The sequence below is a fragment of the Petromyzon marinus genome, unplaced genomic scaffold, assembly GCF_048934315.1.
Source record: "Petromyzon marinus isolate PM22_M1 ecotype Great Lakes invasive population unplaced genomic scaffold, UKy_Petmar_22M1.pri1.0 PM_G_Scaffold_49, whole genome shotgun sequence".
NCBI lineage: Eukaryota > Metazoa > Chordata > Hyperoartia > Petromyzontiformes > Petromyzontidae > Petromyzon > Petromyzon marinus.
In genome coordinates, this window is record NW_027423001.1 from 571,028 (window position 1) to 586,345 (window position 15,318).

The following is a 15,318-nucleotide window of genomic DNA, read 5'->3' on the forward strand; positions in this document are numbered from 1 at the left end:
CTGGGGTAATACCAATCGCATTTACACTGACCTCTGCTGCTGTAACTTCTTCTAATGCGAAACGAATTCTTTTCAAAAAAGATGAGCGTTTTGAATTATATAAATTAAAAAAGAGGAATGATATTGTAGTCCTCTCAGCTGACAAAGGCAATGCTACTGTCATCATGGATAAAATAGAATACAACAACAAAATTAAAGAATTACTCGACGATGGTAGTTATACAAAAATAAAAAGAGATCCCACCAACAGCCTCGTCACACAAACCAACAAAATAATTTCTGATTCAACCGCAGTTATAGCTAACATTTTCATGGAGAAATTTGAGACTGACGCCATCCAGACTGCCACTCTGCGCCCAACCTTATGGAAGAGGTACGTGGATGACACTTTTGTCATCTGGCCACATGGCCGGCCTGCTGTAGACCAATTCTTCGACCACATCAATTCCATACACCCAGCCATCAGATTTACCATGGAAGTCGAAATAGATGGCAAGATACCTTTTTTGGATGTCCTAATTAAAAAGAGACCTGATGGTTCAATGAGCCACTCTGTCCACAGGAAAGCTACCCATACGGATGCTTATCTGAAACCGGATTCCCACCACCATCCATCACAGAAGAATTCTCTCATCAAGACTCTGTATCATAGAGCCCAATGCATATCCGACCAGGAACACATAAGCAGTGAACTCAAGCACGTACACCAAGCTCTTAGGGCTAATGGTTACTCCGACTATACAATCCGCAAAGCTATCACTCAAACAATGAAGAACCCTCTTGAGGAGCCTTTCAAAACCATCACTTTACCCTACATTGCGGGGATCACAAAAAAGATCTCCAAAATCTTGAATAAACACAAGATCCAGGTCCGTTTCAACACATTACATAAAATCCGTGATCTGGTTCCGTCTGTAAAAGATGTGATTCCGGACATACAATACCCTGGTGTCTACAAACTAAGTTGCCTCTGTGGTAGTAGTTACATTGGAGAAACCAAACGCCATGTCTCGGACCGCATTCGTGAACACAAAGCAGACCTTAAACACGGTAGGACCAACACCTCGGCCGTGGCAGATCATTGTTCTAATTCAGTAGGCTCACATGCCATTGACTTTTCCAAGACAGAGGTTCTTTGTGAGCCATCTGGCTTCCATGAGAGATTCGTTCATGAGGCTATCCACATATACAAGCACAGAGACAATTTCAACCGAGAAGATGGATTCTATCTTAGCAATCATTGGAAAGATTTGATAACCCATTTCAGGTCTTGATTGTTCACGCTTACAGTGGCTTTCAGACAGCATACATTATAAAAAATTTCGTCTCCCCCCTCCTCTTTTCAGAATATAGATGGACTAGTCCTAAATAAACTGGCAAATCGTTGCGCGTGGCGCTAACGTGTTTTTTTTTTAATAAATAAATGCGCCGTTTACAAATAAATTTATGCAAACCAACACACCTGAAGACGACCGTTTGAGTTATGGTCGAAACGTCGTGAGAATTTTTTTATTGTTTTATATATATTTTATTATTTTGTTGTTTCCCTTCAACGTGACTTTACCGAAAAAACTAAGAATATGAATTACTGCAGTCACGAAAGCTTTAAATAAAAAAAGACCACTTGTGTTGCGATCAAAACGACGTGAGTTGTTTTGCTTTATTTGGAATTATTCATTTATTTTATTGTTATTTTCACTTAATTTTCAATCTACGTGACTTTACCGAAAGAACCAAGAATATTAATTCCTGCAGTCACCAAAGTTTTAAGGCAAAACATTCACACACGTTGACAAAGCCTCACCTTGTGTTGTTGTGGGCAGGTCGCTTCTGATAACAAGAGCGGTATAGCAGCTCAAGCGGGCTTGGCCTGCTAACAAAAGAAAATAAAAACTGCGTGAATATTCACAATAAAACAAAGTTACAAAGTGGCGAGCCGGGTGAAGACAAATTAAACTTAAGCGAGATAATTAAAGTAAACGCAATCAGCGAGGGCAGGAGGCAAGGCCCCGCGTGGCTAGGCCCCGCGTTGTAAAGTTCCAACCTGGACATCGATTCCCATGCTCGCTGCTACTCAACTGACATCCCTACCAGAGAGAGAGCGAGGCTCTACCTTGGTAAACAACAACAACCACCACAACCACCACCACAACAACCACCACAATCGCAATGAGAATTTCTCACCTCGGATTTCAGTGCAGGAAGCGATAGCTTCCTGTTACCTCGTGACGTCACGCGGCAGCAGGTGACATGACGTCACTTCTGGGGGACGGGATACGCTCCTCCCACAATGAGCTTCTACGTAAATAAATAAATTAGAGTATGAATAAATTATGTTAATGTACCTTTCGATATTAGTTCATTTTAGTTCATTTATTTGGTATAGCCCTGTGAGCATTTCGGCTCTTGAATCGGGTGCAACCGCAACAAACAAAAAACATGAACAAGAAAACATCTTAAAGTGATTATGTGACTGTGCAAACAGAAAATACAGGAAAAAAATATCAAAATATTCCTGAAATAGCACCGTACACCAACTCTGTGTGCAAAAATCCCAGTGGGATGCAAGTCAAATAACAACAACCACAATACAACTAAGATTAAGGCCATCAGTCTAAATCCGTACTACAATAAACATTAACATGGCCAGAACCAAAAAACTTTTCGAAATCACCAAAATAAAAGCCATAAATGCAATGTAACAGTGATCATAGGGAGTGTGACCGAATTTTTTACAATAAACTACATAAATGAATTATAACACCAAAATCTAGAGCCATATTTTAGGCCACTGAATAGCAGTGGCAGCTAGGGGTGTACAACTCCTCTAGAGCAGTTTTGAGTGAAGATCTCATAGGTAGTGATTCAAGTTGCAGTTTATTGGCAAGAGCATTCCAGACCCTGGGGTCATGAATAGCAAAGGCCCTTCCTCCAATTTTTGTACGGCAATAGGAATGTGAAGCTGGTAAATGAGCGAATACCTGAGGTCAAATTTGCTCTTTGAAACAGAGAGGAGATCCAGTAGGTAGTCTGCGGTCTTATTTGTAAGTACATCGTGAATAAATAAGATCTGATGCACAAGCCGTCGAACATTAAGAGATGTTAAGTTTGACCCAATGTAGAGATCACAGTGGTGAGTCTATGGGGCAGTGTTGAGTCTATGGGCAGTGTTGAGTCTATGGGCAGTGTTGAGTCTATGGGCAGTGTTGAGTCTACGGGCAGTGTTGAGTCTATGGTGCAGTGTTGAGTATATGGGCAGTGTTGAGTCTACGGGCAGTGTTGAGTCTACGGGCAGTGTTGAGTCTACGGGCAGTGCTGAGTCTATTATGGTGCAGTGTTGAGTCTATGGTGCAGTGTTGAGTCTATGGGCAGTGTTGAGTCTATGGGCAGTGTTGAGTCTCTGGGCAGTGCTGAGTCTATGGGCAGTGCTGAGTCTATGGGCAGTGCTGAGTCTATGGGCAGTGTTTATCAGTTCTACAGAATCTGAGCCTCGCTCGCACTGCGTGTTCGCCTATCCGCACTACGATTTATAAAAGCGCCTTGCTAAGGCCTCACGTGATAGCAGCCCCGCCGAGTCGCCTGCCCGTGATTCAAGGCACGGAGCGTCGAATCTCCTCCTCCACCACGAACACACGAGGACATTGTTTTGTTTGTAACCTCACCACGAAGGAGGATATAGCTCAAGACCCCCCCCCCCAGACACCTACACAGCGTTGCGCTGGTGAGTGCCGTGTTGAGGCCTATTCCGGGAGTGTCACCGGTCTCGGCTAGATTGCCCAGCCGACCGAGGCGGCACTTTGGCCGGCTACAGATGCCGCTGTCATGCGATGGCCTCCATAGAGACCTGGAAGATGGTCTCTAGGTTATGTTGTGGGTTAGCAAGCTTCCAAAGGATGCCTGAAGGCTGCCGCTCGGCTTTTGTAACGAATCTTTGCTGCGTGTTTTAAAATTGAATTATTTGCAATGCACGCGTGTCAATGTGCTCTAGAGGAGTTGTACAACCCTAGCTGCCACTGCTATTCAGTGGCCTAAATTATGGCTCTAGATTTGTGTTATCATTTATTTATGTAGTTTATTGTTAAAAATTCGGTCACAGTCCCTATGATCACTGTTACATTGGATTTATGGCTTTTATTTTGGTGATTTCGAAAAGTTTTTTTTGGTTTTGGCCATGTTTTTGTTTATTGTAGTACGGAGTTAGACTGATGGCTTTAATCTTAGTTGTCTTGTGGTTGTTGTTGTTATTTGACTTGCATCCCACTGGGATTTTTGCACACAGCGTTGGTGTACGGTGCTATTTCAGGAATATTTTGATATTTTTTCCTGTATTTTCTGTTTGCACAGTCACATAATCACTTTAAGATGTTTTCTTGTTCATGTTTTTTGTTTGTTGCGGTTGCACCCGATTCAAGAGCCGAATGGCTCACAGGGCTATACCAAATAAATGAACTATGCGTCGCTCAAAGACTTCACTCGAGCGCGTCGTGTTCAAGCTCGCTTTGTCTACCTTAGGAGCTTACAAAGTGCCGCCCAATAATTTACCGTGCGTCTGCCTCTTAGACCCGAGTGAATCGCTTGAACAAGTGCACATTCAGAAGCGTAAACTCTGCGAGTATCTCGTTTTAAATTTTGATTTAAAGCTTTCGTGACTGCGGTAATTCATATTCTTAGCTCTTTCGGTAAAGTCACGTTGAAGGGAAACAATAAAAAAAATATATAAAATATATAGAAACAATAAAAATTCTCACGGCGTTTCGACCTGATGACAACCGTCTGTGTTATGGTCGAAACGTCGTGAGAATTTTTATTGTTTTATATATTTTATTATTATTATTTTCCCTTCAACGTGACTTTACCGAAAGAGCTAAGAATATCTCGTTTTATTCATAGTCCGTGTTTCCAAGGATACAAAAAAATTGCGCGTTCTCATTACCAACACATCGACCTGGCTGGCGGTCACAGTTGCCAGGGGCCCCTTTCCCTGTCGGCTTGACATTTTTTCAACTCAATTGTTTTTTTTACACAGCTCTTGGACAGACGTGCGGCAGTGTTGGTTTCTATCCTGGGAGGTGCTCTCACTCCAGGGGCTGTTTCATTGATGGGAAAAAAACCTGAGCTGGGGCTGTAATCAATGTTACTCATTGGTTTTTTAATATAATTTTATTGTATTTCTACAATAAAATGTCTACATACGTGACTTTACCGAAAAAACCAATGAGTAATTTTATGCAGTCACGAAAGCTTTTATACTTTATTATGTAATCAATGTTGTTTTATTGATCTAGTTTAAAAAAAACAGCACGAACATCGGTGCCAAACTAACACGATGTGAGGCGCTAGATTTGAAGCTTTCGTGATGTACAAGGATTCATACTCTTTGGATTTTTTTCGGTAAAGTCGCGGAGGTAAAAAAAGAAAGTTAAACCCAAATTAAACTTTAGCAGCCTTATAGTTTACAGCAGTATAATCTGCAAGGCAACCAGTTTGTCACCTTAACTACTGCCTCCTGCCTCTGGTTCATGTGTGTAACGCTCTTCAACCTGCACACGGCCATCTCTCCGTCCCCAACCCCCTGCAGCATAACAGAAGGCGGCTTAACTTAGCCCCCCCCCCACGGCCCTTCTTGTCTCTCCCCCCCCCCCCCCCCCTTAACCTGTATACAATCTCGGGTGTCTTAGAGTTCCTCTTTGGTTTTATTCGGTAAAGTCACGGTAAAAAATAAAACTAAAATCACGACGGTTCGGCCACAACACAAGCGGCCTTCATCAGATGAAGGGATCAGGCTGTCTCGAGGACAGCGCTGGAGTGAAACACAGCCAAGCTCAGACCGTGGACCTTTAAGCTGTCCGCGGTCTGAGCGTGGCTGTGTTTCACTCCAGCGCTGTCCTCGAGACAACCTGATCCCTTCACCTGATGAAGGCCGTTTGTGTTGTGGCCGAAACGTCGTGATTTTTGTTGTTTTATTGTTTACCTACGTGACTTTACCGAATAGAACCAAAGAGTATGGATCCTAGCAGTCACGAAAGCTGTAAATCTAGAATTGTCTTAACAGTTCTCTTCACTTGATGCAGCAATTTTGCTGTGACGGTTTCCCCCTCAAGACGGAAGCTTGTGCTACTGCCTCTGAAACGTCGTGATTTAAATTGAGTTGTTTTTTAAAAATTATTTATTTTTTACCTACGTGACTTTAGCGAACAAAAACCAAAGAGTCCGATGTGAGGAGGCGTTTCCCCCAACGTTCGTTTTCTGCGGTGGCAAAAAATGCAGCCTCTGCGAAATGAGAACCTAAACATTTTGCTCAACGCAGGAGGAACGTGTCCATCAATGAGGGAGCCTTAGGCATGCATCCAATTGTCCCTTGTGAAGGAGGAGGTCTTTAACCCGGCATGGTTGTCACCTGGTGCACAGGAGGTCGTGGGGTTTGATACCGACCCTGACACTCCCTGCTCTATCTTTGGAGTTGACGTTTCTCGCTCCCCGCGGCCGTGTGGATTTTTCTCCGCGAGTCCTCCGGTTTTTTCCCCTCCACATTCAGAAACGCCACGCGTTTAGAGTATTTTGCCCTGAATGTCCACTTGATATCAGCCCACCGTTTATGGGCCAATGTCTCTTCTTAAAAAGAGCTATGTAGCACGGTGGTGTGCTTCCCGTGGCAACATTAAACATTGGTTAGTTTTATTAGTATATATATTTTTAAAGTGATTTGTTTTACTCTTCCTGTAACTCTGCACTCACGCCGTGTTTTTGTTTTGTGTTTGTTGTCATGTTTCTGACCCAGTGCCACAGCTGGACATGCGTGACAAAAAGAGCTTCGTAGCGCTTTGGATTCCTCCTCTTGCAGTCTAAATAAATATCATTCCCACTGCTCCTCCTACTCCCTCCCCTTCACCCCTCCTAGCCAAGTGAAGGAAGCCGCCAGGCCGACCATCTGCCACCCCCCCCCCCCCAATGGAGGCTTTCCACACCACCACTCGTTTAGTGGCCTTGCTGGTCGTTGTGCTGGGCGACCGTCACAACCCCTTCGCCCTGCCCCTTGACCGTGAGTAGCAAACAGCGCCGCTACCCCACTTGAGACGATGCCCCCCCTCAACGCTACTCCCACTAAAGGCCATCGACTAAACTCGACTCTTTTGACTTCACCAGGCAATGCCCACTGAGCTTCGTGGCTCTTTTTTTTTTCAGAAGCGCCCCGGCTCTTGCAAAAGATGGCTTCAACGAAGCACTTCGACGTTCAAGCGGGATAGAGTACTCGAAACACTTGTGGGTATCTGTGTGACACACACACTACACACACTACTCAGACACAGAGACCCACAGACTACTCACACAGAGACCCACACACTACTCACTCAGAGACCCACACACTACTCACACACAGAGACCCACAGACTACTCACACAGAGACCCACACACTACTCACACAGAGACCCACAGACTACTCACACAGAGACCCACACACTACTCACAGAGAGACACACACACTACTCACACAGAGACCCACACACTACTCACACAGAGACCCACACACTACTCACAGAGAGACACACACACTACTCACACAGAGACCCACACACTACTCACACAGAGACCCACACACTACTCACACAGAGACCCTACTAACACTCTGCTGTATTTTCGCCCACAGCTGCGGTTATCATCTCTGGCCACGTACGGTACCAAAGAAGCTCACATCAGGTGTATGCAGCAAAGCAGCAATCTCCGGACACACGACGGAAAGGTGCACGGTTGCAACATCACACACACACACGTACAGGGCCCAGTTGAGTACGCAGTTTGTTAAGGTGCAGCACTGCAAGTACTTGCTCGTGCCCCTGTTGGTGGAAGGAGGAATAGGAGGAGGAGGGAGGAGGAGGATGAGGAGGGGGAGGAGGAGGGGGAGGAGGAGGAGGTAGAGGAGGATGAGGAGGATGAGGAGGATGAGGAGGAGGATGAGGAGGAGGAGGATGAGGAGGAGGAGGGGGAGGAGGATAAGGAGGAGGTCCTTCACTACACAGAGGGCTGTAGGTAGCTCCCCTCTAGGCAGGGCACGTTGGACCCCACTCCTCCACCACGCCAGCCAAACCTCTTGAAGTGTCCCACACTTCACCCCACCGCGTGCCACCCGCCTAGACGGGAAGCACCGCGGTGAGCTCACTCCCACCGCCGGGCGGACAACAACGGAGTTGTCGCTCACGACCCGCGACCCCGGCGTGACCCCCCCACGTCGACCCCCGGGGGCCGGGCCGGCGTCCCCTCGTTAGGAAAACTAAAACTGCGAAAAACTTTGTTTTTGTGTTTGACCGGCAGGTAAGGGCCCCACTGAGCTACGTGGCGCTTTTTCACCGGCGACCGGGCCGTCGCCGTCGTCAGCGGGCGCGGACATTTTTTTGTTTCGCGGCCCAAACGCTTTGAAATGCGCGACGTCGATTCTGAGCGCGGTGCGGGGGGAGAGACGCCCGGAAGGACCCGGAGGGAGAAATCCACGCGACCGCCACGGTGACGAGAGGCCAACGTGAGAAACAACCACTCCGAGCCGCAGAACCTCGCAGGCGAGAGGGAGAGAGGGTTCTGAAAATCGATTTTTTTATATTTTTTAAAAACCCACTTTGTGCGAATCGCCTTCTACGACCCCCCCCCCCTCCACGACTCGTAGGGGGGGACGCGGCAGCCCCCCGACGACCACCTCACACAGCCAGCGCCCTGCAAATGCTGTTGGAGCCAGACAGGATGTACAGGGCGAGAGAGGGAGAGGCGGTGTACATTGAGTGCTCGGTGTTGGCGTGGCCGCCCGCAACCATCCTGTGGTGAGACCGAACGCCGCGCCAGAGCGTCCGTCCCTCTCCGCCTCTCCTCTCGCTCTCCGCTCGCTGGAGACTCTTTTTGTTTATTTCACCGCCTGATGCCCACCGAGCCGTGCAGCTTTTCAGAAGCTACCCGGCCATGTCGCAAACGACGGCCCTGACGACGAAGAGGCTCCTCGTTCGTTCGGCACGCCGTCATCGCGCCTCGACGCTCCCTGTCGCGAGGGCTGTACGTGCCCTGAACTTCTTTCGCACCCTACGTGGCCAACCGTGCTAATCTGTGCCTCCGTGGACCTGGGTGTCCGTGGGTCTCTCTGTATGTGTACGTGACCTGAACTTCTTTCGCACCCTACGTGGCCAACCGTGCTAATCAGAGGCACGGGAGCTGAGTCTGTTTTGTGAATGCCGCCAGCGGGTTTGCATGGCTGGCCACGTGCGGAGCGAAAGAAGTTCAACATAGAACACTCCCATAGACTTCAATGTTAAAGGCTCCCATAGACTTCAATATTAAAGGCTCCCATAGACTTCAATGTTAAAGGCTCCCATAGACTTCAATGTTAAAGGCTCCCATAGACTTTAATGTTAAAGGCTCCCATAGACTTCAATGTTAAAGACTCCCATAGACTTCAATGTTAAAGGCTCCCATAGTCTTCAATGTTAAAGGCTCCCATAGACTTCAACGTTAAAGGCTCCCATAGTCTTCAATGTTAAAGGCTCCCACAGACTTCAATGTTAAAGGCTCCGACAGACTTCAATGTTAAAGGCTCCCATAGACTTCAATGATAAAGGCTCCCATAGACTTCAATGTTAAAGGCTCCCATAGTCTTCAATGTTAAAGGCTCCCATATGCTTCAATGTTAAAGGCTCCCATATACTTCAATATTAAAGGCTCCCATAGACTTCAATGTTAAAGGCTCCGACAGACTTCAATGTTAAAGGCTCCCATAGACTTCAATGTTAAAGGCTCCCATAGACTTCAATGTTAAAGGCTCCCATAGTCTTCAATGTTAAAGGCTCCCATATACTTCAATGTTAAAGGCTCCCATATACTTCAATATTAAAGGCTCCCATAGGCTTCAATGTTAAAGGCTCCCATATACTTCAATGTTAAAGGCTCCCATAGACTTCAATGTTAAAGGCTCCCATAGACTTCAATGTTAAAGGCTCCCATAGACTTCAATGTTAAAGGCTCCCATAGACTTCAATGTTACAGGCTCCCATAGACTTCAATGTTAAAGGCTCCCACAGACTTCAATGTTAAAGGCTCCCACAGACTTCAATGTTAAAGGCTCCCATAGACTTCAATGTTAAAGGCTCCCATAGACTCCAATGTTAAAGGCTCCCACAGACTTCAATGTTAAAGGCTCCCATAGACTTCAATGTTAAAGGCTCCCATAGACTTCAATGTTAAAGGCTCCCATAGACTTCAATGTTAAAGGCTCCCATAGACTTCAATGTTAAAGGGTCCCATAGACTTCAATGTTAAAGGCTCCCATAGACTTCAATGTTAAAGGCTCCCATAGACTTCAATGTTAAAGGCTCCCATAGACTTAAATGTTAAAGGCTCCCATAGACTTCACTGTTAAAGGCTCCCATAGACTTCAATGTTAAAGGCTCCCATAGACTTCAATGTTAAAGGCTCCCATAGACTTCAATGTTAAAGGCTCCCATAGACTTCAATGTTAAAGGCTCCCATAGACTTCAATGTTACAGGCTCCCATAGACTTCAATGTTAAAGGCTCCCACAGACTTCAATGTTAAAGGCTCCCATAGACTTCAATGTTAAAGGCTCCCATAGATTTCAATGTTAAAGGCTCCCATAGACTTCAATGTTAAAGGCTCCCATAGACTTCAATGTTAAAGGGTCCCATAGACTTCAATGTTAAAGGCTCCCATAGACTTCAATGTTAAAGGCTCCCATAGACTTCAATGTTAAAGGCTCCCATAGACTTAAATGTTAAAGGCTCCCATAGACTTCACTGTTAAAGGCTCCCATAGACTTCAATGTTAAAGGGTCCCATAGACTTCAATGTTAAAGGCTCCCATAGACTTCACTGTTAAAGGCTCCCATAGACTTCACTGTTAAAGGCTCCCATAGACTTCACTGTTAAAGGCTCCCATAGACTTCACTGTTAAAGGCTCCCATAGACTTCACTGTTAAAGGCTCCCATAGACTTCAATGTTAAAGGCTCCCATAGACTCACGGAGGTGCACACATCGAGGGCAGTCAACAAAGTTCCGGTCAAACGGAGATAAAAGAACGCTTTGACAATAAAAATATTCTCAGCATCGCAACTCTGGGCAGGGGTTTGCTGTTTTGGCAAAGAGCGTTGTTGACACGCGGGGGGTGGTGGTGGTGGTGGTGGTGGTCCACCACTCACCGCAGAGGAGTTACAATCGGGCACCCGACATCGATGATGTGACAGTCGGCGTTTTAATTTACCAAATAGTTTTAAACGTAGTGTGATGGATCGTCTCTCTGAATGATTGGGTGAGTGGCAGAGTGAACAAGTGAGGAAGAAGTTTCAGACTCAACTACCAACAACCTCCAACAAATCTTCCATTCCCTAGGAGGTGGTGGTGGTGGTGGAGATGGTGGCGGTGGTGGTGTTGGTGGTGGTGGTGTTAGTGGTGTTGGTGGTGTTGGTGGTGTTTGTGGTGTTGGTGGTGGTGTTGGTGGTGTTGGTGGTGGTGTTGGTGGTGTTGGTGGTGGTGTTGGTGTTAGTGGTGTTGGTGGTGGTGGTGTTAGTGGTGTTGGTGGTGTTGGTGTTGGTGGTGTTGGTGGTATTGGTGGTGGTGTTGGTGGTGTTGGTGATGTTGGTGGTGGTGATGTTGGTGGTGGTGGTGTTGGTGGTGGTGATGTTGGTGGTGGTGGTGTTGGTGGTGATGTTGGTGGTGTTGGTGGTGGTGGAGATGGAGGAGGAGGCGGAGGGTTGTAAGAGGCCCCCCCGGTACTCGTACATCGCTCTCATCATAGCGATGGCGACTGACGTCTCGTTTCTCCGCTTGCCCCTTTGCAGCGGCGACGACATCATCAGCGACGTCATCAGCGGTGACGACGTCATCAGCGACGACGTCAGCGGCGGCGACGACGTCAGCGGGGCGGGCGTCCGCCACCAGCAAGGCGTCTTGCTGCCCCGGTGCCGCTTGGCCCACGGCGCTTCTGCTCACGCTGGTGCCGTCGTGGCGCTGCGGCGGCGACGTCTAGAAGGAAGCTTTTCTTTCTCGCTCTCGCAAAAATCTTCACGATTTGCGATGCCCCGTTGCGTTCCGACATCGTTTCTCGTTTCCACGCATTCACGTTGTCCGAGTTTTATTCGGGGATAAAAGTAACGCGCCGTGTGCCCACGACGTCTCGCGGAGAGCCGTCTTGCGTGACGATTTTAAACACGAGTTGCGAAGTTGTTCCGCCCTGAAGTTGTTCCGTGCTGCGGAACATGCCAAGTTAGCTGTTGCTGCTGTTGTTGACACAAATGTTGCCGTTGTTGATGGTCCAGCTGAGGCAGGGAGAAGGTGCCAGAGTCTCGCGGGGCGAACGCTGTTGTGGATCTGGGGGGGGCGCTGTGGTGCTCTGTGAGTGATGTACAGCAACGGGAGACTAGAGTCTCGTGCGTCCGTCTCGTCTCACACGCTTAGGTGAGGACATCACTGACAAAGAATAATAATATTTTGTTAGCAGGTTAAGAAGGGCCCACAACTGGGGCCTATCGTTGGCTTCCATTTCACCGATTTTCCTGGAGTCGAAATAAAAAAAATCTGATTATGAATATAAGACCACTACCCGGCTTCGCCCGGGACTTGGATTCACCACGTCCGGCCGCCTTTGTCTCCCCAGTGGCGATGTTCACACACCACAGCAGGTACTCGTTTGAGGCTGAGTCGACCTAGGGGAGGCCCAGGACCGGTTAAAATAATCGTCACCGGTGGTGGCCGTGAGTGGGAATCGAACTCGGGTCGCCGGGTTCGTAGCGCGGCGTAGCGCTAACCACTACACTGCAATGCGTTACGCTTTCACACACACACAGACACATACACACACAGACACACACACAGATACACACAGACACACACAGACACACACACAGACACACACACAGACAGACACAGACACACACACAGACGCACACACAGACAACGCTAACCGCTACACTACAATGAGTGACGCTTCCACATGCGAGGGTCACGTGACAGATTTGACGTCACAGCTCACTAGCCGTGCAAAAAATCTATACATTATTGAACTCCCCCCCCCCCCCCCAAAAAACAACACAAAAGTGTATTTGTATAATGTTTGCACGGTGTACAGTCTGGAAAGTACCCACATGGCAAATTTCCAGTTTGTTGCATGTCGCTAAGTACGCTAAACATTTTGAACAGACAACACACACAATCACAACTTTTCCGTTTATATATATTTGGAGATGCAGTGAAAAACTTTCCCAAAATTCATCACGCGGTTTCAGTTTTTTGATTTTCAGTTTGATTTATTTTGGTTATAGTCCCGTGAGCCATTCGGCTCTTGAATCGGGTGCAACCACAACAAGCAACAAAACAAAAACACGACCGAGAAAAACATCTTACAGTGACTATGTGTGACTGTACAAACAGCACTGTCATGGCACGCAATGAGAGGGCAAATGTCATAAATATTCCTGTAAGCCCTCGCATCTTCAACATTAATGTTGCCATAGAAACGTTGTGGGGTTTTTTGCTTCATTGTAAAAAAGAAAAATTATTACCTTTTATTTTATTTTCTATCTACGTGACTTTACCGAAAGAACCAAGAATATTAATTCCTGCAGTCACCAAAGTTTTAAGTCAAAACATTCACACACGTTGACAAAGCCTCACCTTGTCTTGTTGTGGGCAGGTCGCTTCTGATAACAAGAGCGGTATAGCAGCTCAAGCGGGCTTGGCCTGCTAACAAAAGAAAATGAAAACTGTGTGAATATTTACAATAAAACAAAGTTACTAAGTGGCGAGCCGGGTGAAGACAAATTAAACTTAAGTGAGATAATTAAAGTAAATGTAATCAGGCGAGGGCAGGAGGCAAGGCCCCGCGTGGCTAGGCCCCGCGTTGTAAAGTTCCAACCTGGACATCGATTCCCATGCTCGCTGCTACTCAACTGACATCCCTACGAGAGAGAGGCTCTACCTTGGTAAACAACAACAACAACCACCACCACCACAACGATGAGAATTTCTCACCTCGGATTTCAGTGCAAGCGCGCACACGGCAGCTTCCTGTTGCCTCGCGACAGCAGGAAGTAGTATGACGTCACTTCCCTCCCACATCGGCTCACTAACTGAATAAATTATGTTAATGAGACCGGCCCATATGTCGAGGGGTAGGGGCTGGGCGCTGAACCCGTCGCAATAAACTCGCAACGGCTTTAACGGATACATTATGTTAATGAGCCGCCAGTCACTGGGCGTAGCTTTGCCCAAATAAGGATTGCCACTGGAACGATATCGGCAGTGACACAAGCGGAGGTCACGTCACGCTCAAGAGCGCTGTGGACGGGGGAGGGGTGAATACCTTAGTGACATGATGTCACTAGCGAGGTACACCTCCCCCTGGCGTTTCACGCCGATGAGGTAATGGAGAGTGGTGACGTCACAGAGTTGGAGTTTAAGTTGATTTAGATTCATTTTCCATTGCTCCCTCCCTTGGGTGTGTGAGCTTAGCAACAACGTGGACATTATTGCGTATACACTGTGAGTGTTTGTACACTGTGTGTATGTACACTATGTGTATACACTGTATGTGTCACTGTGTGTCACTGTGTGTCGCTGTGTGTGTCACTGTGTCACTGTGTGTCACTGTGCCTGGCACAAGCGTCGTGGTGACGTCACTGCCACTTAGTGGCGAATGGCGATTGTTGTTGTGTCACTGTGTCACTGTGTGTGTGTGTCACTGTGTGTGTGTCACTGTGTCACTGTGTGTGTCACTGTGTGTGTGTGTCACTGTCGCTGTGTGTGTGTGTCACTGTGTCACTGTATGTGTGTGTCACTGTGTGTGTGTGTCACTGTGTCACTGTGTGTGGGTCACTGTGTGTACACTATGTGTGTGTACACTGCGTGTGCACACAATGTGTGTCACTGTGTCACTGTGTGTGTGTCACTGTGTGTATATACACTGTGTCCGGCAAAACAACCCCCTACCTCCTCGCGGTGCCGGACGGGCAACTCTGTCGTGGACAGTGCTGTGGGGGGAGGTCCAATTTTTGATTGGCTCCTCCCCTCATGGCATCTGTGTCCACCACAGGGGCTAAACGGGGGCTCTGGATGGGTGCGAGGGGCTGGTAACCCCTCCACCTTCAATTAATTACCACTAAACCACGAGTTAAACTGAAATATGTAACTAATAAGCTTGTGCCGGAGGCCCCGGGGGACCAGGCGTCTATGACGTCTCCTGGCCAAACCCCAATTGGCGGAGCCAGGAGATTGAATATTTACCCTCGGGGCTCCTCCAGAAACAACGAAAAGCCACTACGGGTGGCCACGTGGAATGTTT

General features: G+C 47.3%; 1 long non-coding RNA gene across 2 annotated transcripts; it reads left to right on the forward strand.

Annotated features, from left to right (window-relative positions):
* The first annotated feature begins 3,528 nt into the window (after positions 1-3,528).
* Positions 3,529-12,862, forward strand: LOC142917413 (uncharacterized). Of its 2 annotated transcripts, XR_012936982.1 has the most exons (6): positions 3,529-3,721; positions 6,899-7,039; positions 7,183-7,260; positions 7,646-7,738; positions 8,654-8,804; positions 11,822-12,862. It is a non-coding gene; the product is annotated as an uncharacterized LOC142917413 (long non-coding RNA). The 2 variants fall into 2 exon arrangements; XR_012936983.1 differs by lacking the exon at positions 6,899-7,039 and having other exon boundaries at positions 11,822-12,860.
* The last annotated feature ends 2,456 nt before the right edge of the window (positions 12,863-15,318 follow it).